Below are 13,356 nucleotides of genomic sequence, written 5' to 3'. Positions count from 1 at the left end.
CCAATGGATTATCCTTCTGCTAAAACAAAATTTCTGATAATATTAATGATGTCCCTAGTGGTCTTTAAAATATTTTGGAATTGGTGCACCTTCTTATTGCTTTGATTTTACAATTCCCCTGCCAACACCCCATTCCTCTCCTAACCAAGTAATTTACATTAAAAGCTAAAAACAGTTGGCCTCAATAATTTGGGAGTACATGTGTGTGGATGTGAGAGAGAGAGAGAGAGAGAGAGAGAGATCTCTTTAGGTCATGGAGAATACTATGAGGTAATTTGCTTTTTTAAAATTTCATGCATTTCATGCTCTTTTAAAATTTTTCATATTTTGAATTTTTTCCTATTTTGCTTTTTATTTTCTACTTTTTCTACTTAGAATTCAGTTCTTTTATGAATAAAAAATTATAGATGTTTATCCATTCATATGTCTTCCATAAAAATAAACTTTGGCCTTTGCCAGTTCCACTACTAATATCCAAAGAAGAATAAAGAAAGTGAGGGAATTTTAAACTAACAAACCAACCAAATTCCCAAGGTAGGCTAAAAAGCAATCCAAAGACTTGATTAAATTCATTTTTATATGTCACAGCACAATACTGACCTATCATTCCAAAGTCTGTTTAAAATACTACAGGTACCCCAACAACTTCATTTGTGCAAAAATGAGACCAGAGTCTTTTCAAAATTGTGGAACATTCCTTGACCACTTACTATGTCAGCCATCATTGAAGCACTCAGACCTTATGTGATTTTATCCTCGCAACAACTTTCTAAAGTACTGTTATCATCTTCAATTCACAGATGAAGAAACTGAGATTCAGAGAGGTTAAGCAACTTGCTCTGAGTTTCACAGCAGACACACGGTATGAGGAAGAGCCAGGGTTTTTAACTCGCTGCTACTTGCTGCTGTGACTCTCACTGCTGCCCAACATGCCAGCCATTCCATTTCCCACTGTGTACTGTTTCATGATGCTCTTGAGAAGAAGCCGTTTCAGTTTAGTGCATGTATTTTCTGTCTCTGCAAGCCAACACCAGACTTCCCACATCACATTTGACACCAAGCTGCCATGGTTAGGATTTTTTTTCCCCTCAGAAGCGCTCACATCACCGGACTTGCCTATCCAGTCTAACTGTAATTCTGCAACACAGAAACAGGGAGTGGGCCTTGACTTTACACACCCATGGCCAACCCCAGGAAAAAAGTCTGAGAATGTTAGTGTTTGATCTTTGCTTGCTCAACCTCAACCCAAGAAAATCCACATAAGTGTCCCTCCTACTTTATTAAACGCCTGGAGCAGCTCTGGGGCTCATTCCCATGTCCACAGCCACTGGGAGTCCATGGAAGGCCCCCAGAAAACCCAGATTGGAGTTCCCTTTCATTGCACAGCTACAGTGTGTGATTCCCTTGGATTGGCGGGCCTTCTCGGCACCCCTAACATTGCACTACGTTAGCATCGCCCACTTCACCCACTTTGTTTTTCCAAAAGCCCTGTTGAACAAGTACATCCAAGAAAAAAAATGTAAGAAGAAACAGGGAGACATTTAGTGCATGCTTCTTTTCTGAATAAATGGATTTCCTTATGAACATTTGGCAAGTGTCACATCTAAAGCTACCATTAAAAGAAAAAGCCATCACAGGCTAAGTGGCAAGCTGTGAGCTGAAAACAAAAGGTTTCATGAGTTGATATTGTTTATGTTACAGAGTCAAATATTCTTCATGTATCCGATGCATGAATGGAGTCACTGTTACTTATCCATTTATGTAAGGAGAACTTTGTGGTCTATGTGCTTTTATTTTCATCCCAGACTCTAGAAAGGGGCCTAGAGAAAATGCATTATCCTCAGATGACTGAAACCTACAAGCATATACTCCCTCTCTCCCTTTCTTCCCAACCAAGCCACATTTTGCCTCTGCCAAAATGGGTACGTTCAAATGAAAAAATTAAATGAGAGCGAACTTCTGTCTTGCAGCAAGAGTAACTCCTAATGGGTTTCTAATGAAGCTACTTGATAAGGTCTACTGTCCCTTTACTCTTTCATGCAAATCTTTATTTATCCAACAGTAAGGAAAAAAACAAAACTGGAGTCAAATTGGTAAGGCAGCCCAAAGGAGTCTCCAATAAAGTAAGACGTAGTGAAGCAATGGGTCGAATCATAAAACAGCATTAAACACCCTCCTCTTCCTCACTCGGCAGAGCCCAAGGCAGAGAGAAACACTGGGGGTTGAGGGTGGGGAACTGGGGGTGAGGAGGGCCCTTTCTGGGACTTCCTGAGTTGATTGCAAAGATTAGAAGGAAAGAAAGCCAACATATTTCAAATGACTGTGTGATTTGCCAGGATTGCAGAGGCAAATCAAGGAATGTTAAAAATTATGTCATTGACATCATGTACTAAAAGGATCTCTAGTTATTTAAAAATAACAACAAAAAATTACCATGGAGAGGATCTCACTCTAACACTTCAGATATTTCCTGGCCAATGCCTAACCACAGACAAAAAATTCTAAGGCTGCATCTTAAGTTCCCACTGCCCTATGAGTGGCTGGGCAGCTTCCTGGATCTCCCAGGAAAGGTATGCAGTCCGCCCTATGGGCCGACCCCCCCTTCACAGCCAGATCTGACAAGGTCCCAGCAAATACACTCTCAAAAGCAAAGACATTCTTTAGGGATTGTGCAGAGGAATTTGGCAGCTGTGTCAGCCTCATGAGGTGTGGCTTAAAGAACAAGTTCCTCAACCAGGGGCATGGGATTATTTACAACCTCTCTAGAAGAAATCACTACTAAATTGTCTTTACCCACAAACCCACATTTACATTAAAATGCTGGTAGCGTTCCTCTGCTACTGATATCTAAAATATTAAAACAAAAATCATAACAAAACTTACCTTGGCAAATGTTACTTGCACTGAACCAAGTAAAGAATGGAACTCATACAGGATACTGTGCATAAATACTATTTCTACTTCTCTTTTTTTCTTACCTCCTTCCTTCTGTGGAACACCAATGAAACAGCTCCTGACATTCCTGATGCATTCTGAGGACCCAGTAAGGAAGACTCTAGGGTTTCAGACACCCCAGGAGGGATGACAGGCCTCAGGCCCAGAACCCGCCCTCAACTGGGTCCTTTTTCAATCCCAAAGAACACTGTGCATGCAGAGAGATACAAGTATTCTTAACTATGATCTTCTATCCACAGGTCACATCAGTCATGGGAAAAGTCAAAGGCTTAAGAGGAACTGGATTCCAGCCCCACCTTTTTATCTCAGTAATTCCTACTAGACCTAAACTGGGGTTACCATCTTTCTATTTTTGATGTGCGGTTCTGCTTACTTTGGACAGAATATAATATTGGATGATAATGGTGCTTTTACCCTGTTGGCCTGCAAAGGGGTAAAACTATTTCTCTATTGGAGGTGAGGAGGCTTATGTTAAGTGAGTTACTAGGAAGACTGCAGAGGTGAGGTGAGCTGTCACCCTGGGCTAAGGGCTGAGTCTCTTGTTGATTCTCAATGAGAATCAACTGTCGCAGTCCTGTGAATCATTTGTGAACTAGGCATGAACTTCCTGAATGCCAGAACTGAGTGGGTGGAGCACTGAAGGGTTTTTGTTGTTGTTACTTTGTTTTTTGCAGTAAGGAAGAGTCTCTGACTTGTCCATGGATAGGGGCAGATGAAATAATAGGCCAGTTCCTAGAAGCCAGAAAGACAAATCAAAGAACAAGAAGGATGTTGGGAAGAAAAAGCCATATAAAAATCTGAGATGTTGTCAACCTTTTGGGACTAGATTCAAGTTGCTTTAGGACAGAAAGCTGTACTGTCTGTGACCACTTCTGGTTGCGTGTCTGCTAGACCAAAAATGATGAATGAAGAGTGGTTTATAGCCTTTCCCTCTCCCCAGCCCCTATGAGAGCATTTGAGCATTGCCCACTCAGCTGTGCCCTCCACTGCCCGCATTTCCTAGGTCAGTCTTCAAGAGGAAAGCAGTCAGAGCCAAAGGACGACTACAAACCATAGGACCTGCACAAGCTGAAAGAGAAGGAAACTGGTGTGTCCTAAAAGTCTCCTGGATGCTGGGGAAGGAGGTGATCAACAAACAAGACAGCAGGGAAGACTGCGAACTAGAGAGGCAATGATTGGAAGGTAAGAGTGAGAGACTCACTAGAATGGCTGGGCACTAAAGAAGTACTATTCAAAAACTGGTCATGCACCCCTACCAGCATAAAAACACTTTGAGCATATACCACCTATATTGAATTCTCTTTTTTTTTTTTTTGCACTTTTGTGTATTTTGTGTGGTGCAGATTATCTGTGGGTAACCCAGCACTATCTACCTTCCAAGATCTCTTTGTCACAAGGGCTAGAAGACAATGAACTACATTTCTTAGAAGTCCTGCCGGCAGAGTTTTGTGTTATATGATGCCCTTGAGAGATACTCCTACGAGCCTTGGAAGGTGGGAGAGAAGCAGAAACCATACTATCGTTCCTGTGCCACCGGCAGGCATGCAGTGTGCTTTGGCAGACCATAGATTAAAGATGTTTCCAGAGCTGCTGGTAAGCCTCCTGTGGATGGTTTCATTTCAGTGGTGGATAGGTAGCTGAATCATGGTCAGACATTTCCTGTAATTCTTGATTTCCTGAAAGCTGTTTGCAACTTTGTTTAACCTGCATGCTCCCAGCCTTTCTGTGTCCTTAGCAGAAATTTAACTGACACATATTCCTTATAAAGCATAATATACATAATAGATACAAAAGAGTAACATAAATACTATTTTAATTATTTTAAAAATAAATTAAAGTTTTTTCTCAATGAAAATATTAGCTCATAATTACTTCTTTTAAATTAATTTGCATATAATTTGAATGTCTAGCTCTACATTTATTTTATTTCAATATGCAGTTTTAATTGCTATCAGAGCTAAAAAAAACTCACAAAAAATATATATATTAATAGAGAAGATGCACCTGATTAGCTACACTTACTGAACTGTGATATCCAAGAAAATTATGATATGCAGAAAATTATAAAACTTTGCAGAAGGACATTAAATAATATCTAAATAAAATGGAAACAAATCTTGTGTTCTTGGGTAGGGAGACTTAATATTATAAAGATAGTAACTTATCCCCTGAATAATCTACAGACTTAATGTAGTTCCAATCAAAACATTGACAGACTGGCTTCGTGGAAGTCAGTGAGCTGATTTTAGAAAGCACATAAAAGGAAGAGAATACTCAAGAGCTTTCTGGGGAGAAAAGGCTGAGGTGGGGTGCAGGACTTATTTCATTAGACATAAGAACTTGTTGTCAAGTTGTGGCATTAATCCAGTGCTGTACAGGAATAGATGCACTGATAAATTAAGGACAAATACCAGAGAAGGAAACCCACACAAATATTTAACTTTGATATACAACAGAGTTGTCTGTATTAAGTCACCCCATCTGCGCCACTCTTACAGCAGCCCTAGCTAATACAGGCTGCGGGCCAGAATTTTAACCATCACTCCTCCTCCATATTTAAATCCAGGCTTACAGGAGAGCACAGCCCTGCCTGAAACATTCTGCACCTTCTGCAGAATGAATTCTGTACCTTCTGCAGAATGAATTCTGTGTAGCAATTTGGCATCATTACAGAAAAAAGGAACCTGATCAAAGTTCTGTTCTAAACTCTCACTAAATTCTCTTCTGATCTTCCAATTATAAAATTAAACTTCACATGATTGCCACAAATGTGTATGTCAACCCTGTGCTTTGCTCCTTTTTGGTGACTATCACGTATTGGCATTTATTTTATTGACAACATCCACAGCCTGCCTTTATTAACAGCTAAATAATATTCCTTTATGTTCATGAAATTCATAAAATGGCCGATATGAAAAGGTTATGCTGCTGTTACCAGAAATGGTTACTAGGGAAATGATACGAATCATAGGACTGCAAGAGAACCAACCTGGAAACCATACCTTCCATCAAAGCCAGCCCGCTCCAGGTTGATACTCTCTCTCCCATTCAAAGCCAAGAGATGAACAGAGCAGAACGTTGAGGCAGCAAAGCAACAGGATACACAGTCAGAATAAGAAACGTCATTTTCCAAGTAATGAGTAGCCGGCACCAGAATTTTTCTGAGGATTTTAGAACAAATGGACTTCAATTTAACGTAGGTGATCAAGATCACTGTCCTAAAGGTGCAAAGAAGAAGAATCCTTTGCCCTGCTAGAAAACATGACCACCTATCAGAGCAAAACAGGTTTGTCCCCTAAGCAGAGTTTTCTGTGGCTGTAGAAGCCAATAAGACTGTGTGCCTTCACGGGAGTCAGGCCCAGGAGAATGGCTGCTCCTCCACAGTTAGAGAACCAGGCGGCTCAAGGAAGAGCCATCATGAAAGAACAGTTTAGGAGTTGGCTAGATGGAACTCAGATTCAGTGGGTTGGCCACTGAGAACAGTCCAGAAAATCCTCTCAGCATTGTAGCTGCCAGGGGGGTGCATGATGCAGAGGGAAACTGTATGATTCCAAAGGGGTCTGCCTTAGTGTATCTATGAGAGTCTATTTTAAAGATGGCTTAAAGACCATGCCCTGAAAGTCAAACAAAATATAATGTTCTACCTTTAAAAAGGTCCAAATTTTTTGTAACTCCTAAAAAACAAAAACAAATGATCAAAAACAACAGCAAAAAACTTTTGCCAATATTTAGACCAGCTTCTTAGATGATAAATTAATTTGACTATGGGGAGTATGTTTTAAAAGTTCACAGTAATATAGGCTCTCTGGTTGCCTAGTTGAGGTTTTCTAGATTTGAAACTTGCTGCTTTTTTAATTAATCAACTTTATTTCTCAGAGAGGTTTTAGTTTTACAGAAAAATTATGCAGGACATACAGAGTTCCCATATGCCCCCTTTCTCACCCTACCCTCCTAGTTTCCTCTGTTTCTAACCTTTTGCATTAGTGTGGTACATTTGTTACATTGATGAGCCAGTATTGATTATTATTAACTAAAGTCCGTGGTTAACACAGATACTTTGTGTCATACCACTCTGGATTTTGACATGGATAATGTCTTGTATCCATCACTAAACATCAGAAAGAATAGTTTCACTGCCCTAAAAATCCCCTGTGCTCCAGGTAGGTCCTCTCCCTCTCCCAGCAAAACCCCCAGCAACCATTGATTTTTTTTTTTTAACTTTCTCTATAGTTTTGCCTCTTTCAGGGTAGAATATAGTTGGAATCATAGGATGCCCTTTTCAAACTGGCTTCTTTCACTTAGCAGTATGCATTTAAGGTGCGACTGCCTATTTTATGCGGTGGTGAAAAAATGAAAAGGATGAAGAGAACACAGTCAATTTTAAAAGAAATACTCCTAGTGCTTTACCAATAATTCTCCTCTCTCTCTCTCGCTCCCCCCCCCACCCCACCGCCACACACACAAGTCATTTAGGATTTACACTCAACAATATGAATGTGCCAAGCACAGGAATCAATGAAGTTTGCAGTAAAGACTATTCCCGTGGTAAATTTATATTCTTAGGCCAATAGTAGATGGAAGTCTCATATTGGTAACTTTGAAATTTGTTCTCCCATTAAAACAATATTTGAGGGGGACTGAAAAGTAGAAATAGAATTTGCAAACAAGTTCTAAAGTCTTTTTAGTAGATTCATTTATTGTAGCGGTATGAGTGAAATGATTCTGAAATCATTGAGATACGAAGTATTTGGTTGAGAATGTATAACCTGACTCTAGCCATAAGGAAATATCATACTAATGAGGAATATTCTATTAAAAAGAGGAGAATATTATAATCTTTGAGAATGTCATTGGCACAAAAGACAAGGAATGTCTTGTGGAAATGTTCCAGATTAAAGACACAAGAAAACTTGTATTAATATGTTCCAGGTTAAAGACACAAGACAACTCAAAGCAATGTCTGACCCTGGCTTGGATCCTGTATTGGAGGAGAAAATGCTGTAAAAAGAAAAATCATTATTGGGGCAATTGAATAAGGACAATCTCTTGGATAAAACTGCTCTATCTGTTAAATTTATAGAAGTTATGAGTTACATTTCTGAAAGAGAATATCCTTGTTCTTAGGAAATGCACAGTGAAATATATAGGAATAAAGTGGTCCTGGGATAAAGGGTCATACTGTATACAGTTTAATGTTGGTAATATAATATAAAGTATATAAAGAGAGTGAGACAATGAATACAAAACAAAGGGGGCAAAATGTTAAAAATAGATTAACTTGAGTAAATGGTATAAGAGGTGTTCTTTGTATTGTTTTTGCAACTTTTTTGTAAATTTGAAATTATTTCCAAACCAGAAGAAAAATCATTAAAGAAAACAGTATCCAATAAAGCATGTGGTGACAATGAGACAATGAATATTCTTCCACTGGAGTCCTCATTTCCCATCCCCCGGGCAACTCCTACTCATCCTTTAAAATAATCTGCCAAGGTATTACTTTCTCTATGTTACCTTCCCCAACATTTTCCTTTCAAAAAAAATACTACACACTTCACATCATCTGAAATTGCATTTAGATTTGAGTGACAGACTGAAAACAGCAGTGGCTTAAACAAGGCAGAAATGCACTTCCACCCCAAAAGTAAGGGAGAGGCAGTCCAGGGTTCTGCTGTGTCACCAGGACCAGACTCCTTCTACCTTCCTTACGTGCAATCCTTCATACATGGCTTCCCTCCGCAAGGTCACATCATCCTCCAGAATTGCGCCTGGAGCTCCAGCCATCACATCCACATTTCAGCCAGCAAGGCTAAGCCATTTGTTCCATGCTAAGGAGACTTCCTGCAAATTCAATCCCAAAACTTCCACTTGCATCTCATCAGCCAAAACTTAGTCCCAGGGCCACATCTAGCTGCAAAGGAGGATAGAAAATGGAGCTCTCAGGTGGGCATTCTGACACACGGTATAAAATTGGAGTTCTTTTATTAAAAAAAAGAGGAATAATTAATATTCTGTAGGCAATTATCAATTTCTAAAAACCCTCCTGTTGTGAAGTTGCCATTATTATGTACATATTCATTATCACATGTATCATATCATATTTCACTTATATTAATGTCACTATCACAAATCATAGCATAAAAGTTTTGGATATAAAATATCTGTACTGGCTTTCGAGTGCCCCAAAGCCTGGCCCAGGGCCCATCCCATAGTAATTACTCATGTAAGGTTGATAAAATTAAATGAGTTGATAGGCAGCCATTTGAGATATTCCAGATGTGTATATTTGATAGTCCACAGGATTATCCTGAAATTATGGAAAGATTTCAAGAACCACATTCTTGAAATTTTGTTTGGTTATAAGACCCAAGTTCAATTTTGGTGCTGACAAAACTCATCAATGATTACAGGTCATAAATTATAGAAGACAGCATATAACTGAAGGTTTTAACAGCAAAATACTACCCTTTTTCCTTAGCTTCAATGACTTTTCCCTCTATAGGCTCTGAATGCTGAGAGCTCCTTCATTTATTAAGTGTTATAAAACATGTAATGTTAGATATATCTCTGACCTCATTGACCAATCAGTAAGGAAGTAGGTTCAAAAGCAATTTCATTGGCACACTCAACAATGAGCAACCACACAAGAAAAAGGAAGCAGAGGATGTCAGATTTCTAAGTGATGCTTCACTTTCTCAAGCATACAATACATGGCAGAACCCAACTGATTTTCAGAAAAGAGCAAAGGGCCAGTCCTTTGCTATATGAAACACTATATAAAAACACTAACTTGGAAAGAATTTTCACACACAGAAAAAAAATTTTAAACCTTGACTCTCATGTAGTCGCCAAATACATTTGAACTTTATCATGTGTTAGGGAGTTTGCTGTACATGAAAGGCAGAATGGCATAAAAGAAAGAAAAACTCTTAATTTCATGGAGTCTTTAACCTCAGAGAATTCTCCCAGCTGGTAAGTGGTAGAGCATGATTTCAGTTTCAGCCTTATGTACTTCCAAAAGCCATGCACTTGACCACTATATTCTTACGTTAAGAATTAGCCCTTGAATATAAATTTGGGGTCTACAGTCAAGTGATAGATGAAGATCCTGAACTGTTGCCTTTAGTACGTGGTCTTTCCAGTAAAAAGTGAAGCTGGTGGTAATGGGTAAGAGAACTGAAATATTTTTAAGTAAAATAAAATATGCATTGGTATTTTATTTTATCTTTAAAGTTTCACTTCATTGAGTTCTACGTAAATGAGTTACCAAAATTTTGCAGTGTTCAGATTGCTTTATGGTTGTCTCAACATAACCACCAACATTCTGAACTGCAAAGAAATAATTTGGATATTACTTTCCTAATTTGGATATTATTTTCCAAAAATTCAAATTCTCCAATTTTTTCCCCTAAACTGACTAGATAACTTGGCACTGTGAGCAGCCTCATCACAGCTGTCAGGGCTATCAGATTAAATACTACCCAAAATAAAAGGTGGGGTTCCAGAAGAAGTAAAACAAAAGCCATGCCAAAACAGATAAACACACACCCTCCTTTGAAGATTACTGCCAAGTGTCTTTAAAATATTGCCAAAGAAAACTTCTCATCCAGGTTTCCTTCATCTTAATCTTCCCTGTTCTAATTCTAAACACCCCGGCTGTTGCTTGCAGCACCACAGTTCTACTTTGAGCTTTAAAAACATACTAGGGAACTGACTGGCTGAAATCTGAGTGATGCCATTTTATTGTCACCTGACTACCATCTTAGGGAGAAGAGAAAAGAAGCATGAAGTTGAGGTGTCTGGCCATATGTGAGACCACAAAAGGTGGTTTGACAAGCTCACAGCACATCTGTGTGTTTCCCTGCTGGCTTGTTCAGTATCTTCTATTTTAAGAAGATGACAAAAACATCCCTGACTGGTTGTCACACCTAGATTCTCTGATTAATGGACCTGTCATTGTGGGAAGTTGTCCAGTCTAAACTGTGAGATCATTAAACCCTAGAAAAGCCATGAAAATATTGTTTGGCCTCCTGCCAAAAGGAATATTAAGTGGCTCTGAATCACAGTTCCAGACCACCAGCCAAGAGTGACCGCAAAGCATATTCCTCCTCATTTAGAAGATCAACAAGGTAGTAATTCTCCCCCAGAGTAATAACTCTTGTTATGGTAGCAAGCCCTGATCATTTTTCTTTTCTAAGACAGGGGAAAGACAGCCTCAGAATGGCCAGAAATATGACAAGGATAATGTCTTTGGGTCAAAAGTGGAGTGCTTGATGCCTGAAATCCAAACATTAATCCAATTTCCTTTTTTAAAAAAATTACCACATGCTATTCTATAATAAAGTGAATATTTGATTGTATTAAGCCTACAGACTAATTTGATTGTATTAACCTATAAGCTAAAAATTTTCCCAATTTCAGCCTAATACCTGTACATCATTATAATTCGTAGCATTACTAAATTCAGACAAAATACCAGGACCAGATAGAAACATGGTAACAAACATGATCATGTGTTTGGTCCCTTGAAATCTGAGTATTAGCCAGAAAGGAGGTGTTCAGTAGTTGGTCAGTTGGGGAGGCAGAAGGGAGTCAGGACTATGATCCCCACATCATCCTTAAAGGGGCACTAGCACCCACGTTCTAAAAGAAGCCATGAGAGTGAATCTTCCCAATTTCTTTTTAATGAACAAATTCTTTTGAGTTGGACATATCTTCATCTAAACATCCCCATGCACTTTTCATTTTGGGCGCTAGAGGGAAACAAAGTAAGAAAAATGGTGAGGTCTAACGTATTAAGCTATTAAAAGAGCTCTATTCCTCTCATTTTATTAATGTAGTCTTGTTACTTTAGAAGAGAAGAAAGCTTTCAGATAGTAGCCTGGTTTCAAAATATGCCCGTTTGGGTTTTATTTCACAATATTCCAATCCCATTTCACACAACTAAATCTACAGCGGAATCTCAGAAGATCCATGCCTCAGGTGGAAGCAGGAAAAAAAAAAAAAAATGAAGCTCTAAGTCAGGTTCCAGAAGGGTTTAGGTTACACAAGCTTATTAACAGAGTCCTATTTAAATTCTTTTTGGGAAATTAGACGTAGGAGCACATTTGTTATGAACAGGAGGAAACAACCCCATTCTTGGCTTCAGCTTTCTTTTTAAGCACACCAATAGGATCATGGCTTTTAGAAATGAAAGAAAAAGCAGCATTACCATTTATTGCACACACTTCATCACCATTTCCCCACAGAGAAAACGTGTCTGGGATTTTCATTATTGATGTAACAAGTGTCATTAAGCCTTCCCAGTCTTACGCCCTCCCATCTGCTTGTCCGTTTCCATCTTCAAATGGAGAAAAAATTCAGGTGAAGGAAGCTTCGTTGTCTACGTACTACCCCCGTGATTGTTTATTGAGATATTGAGATGTAATTATAATGTTTGAACTTGAACTTGTAACTAGCCTCATCCAACCAAATTTCAAACTAAGGATTATTCTTATTGAAAGAAAAAAAAAAAGCCACTGGTTCTCAGTAAATGTAATCAAAGTATTTGGTGAAGTAATACTTGATTTTAAAATATATACATGAAATGTGTGTGCGATAGTTTTTAAGAGCCAGCCATTGTTAGAATAAAAAAAAAAACAAAAGTGATAAATGCCCATTTTATGTACTTGAATTATCTTTGTAAAGACAAAATATATGTATTTTGAGTGCTGGTGTACATTTAGTATTTACTTGCAGAGCTGAATGAGTATAAGTTAAGTTAGTCTTTTCTGGATCCTTAAGATCTGGGACGTTATAAGTTAAACAATGTTTGGCGTCCCTAAGTTGTTCCATATAGTAATAGGAAGATTCTGGAAACGCTCAGCATTGCCCCTGTGTTTCATTTATTCCTGATTTCAAAACTTCACAGCTCTCACAAATCCTATGGATTATTTGAATTAAATAATAATAATAATAGTGGCAGCATATTTTTTGTCTTCAGGTTTTACGTTTGTGACTCAAAGAAAATTTGTAGAAATACAGTGAACCATGCTCTATAGAGATTTGCCTGAAATAGAAAAGGAAAGCGAATGTTGTAATAAAATATTGCAAACATATTTACAGTTTGCACAATTATTTCTAGGGTGTAAGCTCCGTGAGAGTAATGGCTTCCAATGCCCTGCCCTGTATTGTGTCCCTATCACCAGGACAGTGCTGAGTACATGCAGGGCACTCAGTTTGGCTGAATCAATGTAAGTAGGGCTTGAGCAATGAAAAATGGAAAAATCTGTCCTTACCTTAAAAACAGAAACTAACAGGAAAGTTTAAATTGCATAAATTCTAAATATTCTGACTCATGTATAGGCTGGTCTAAGTATGCAGAGCCTTATCTGACCCCAAAGCTGTGAAAGTCATTGAAAGATT

At 38.5% G+C, this 13,356-nt stretch overlaps 1 protein-coding gene and 1 long non-coding RNA gene across 2 annotated transcripts in view; one reads left to right on the top strand and one right to left on the bottom strand.

Moving 5' to 3' along the window:
• The window catches only part of SCEL (sciellin), a 173,704-nt gene that overhangs the window by 106,189 nt on the left and 54,159 nt on the right, over nt 1–13,356 (bottom strand). The gene's annotated exons all lie outside the window — the stretch shown is intronic.
• Nucleotides 3,422–8,858, top strand: LOC141579775 (uncharacterized). The gene is made up of 3 exons (XR_012511740.1): nt 3,422–4,137; nt 4,299–4,548; nt 7,885–8,858. It is a non-coding gene; the product is annotated as an uncharacterized LOC141579775 (long non-coding RNA).

This window comes from Camelus bactrianus, chromosome 14 (genome assembly GCF_048773025.1).
Source record: "Camelus bactrianus isolate YW-2024 breed Bactrian camel chromosome 14, ASM4877302v1, whole genome shotgun sequence".
Lineage (NCBI taxonomy): Eukaryota > Metazoa > Chordata > Mammalia > Artiodactyla > Camelidae > Camelus > Camelus bactrianus.
The sequence above is the reverse complement of the archived record's forward strand: the minus strand, read 5'-3'. Positions and strand labels throughout refer to the sequence as shown.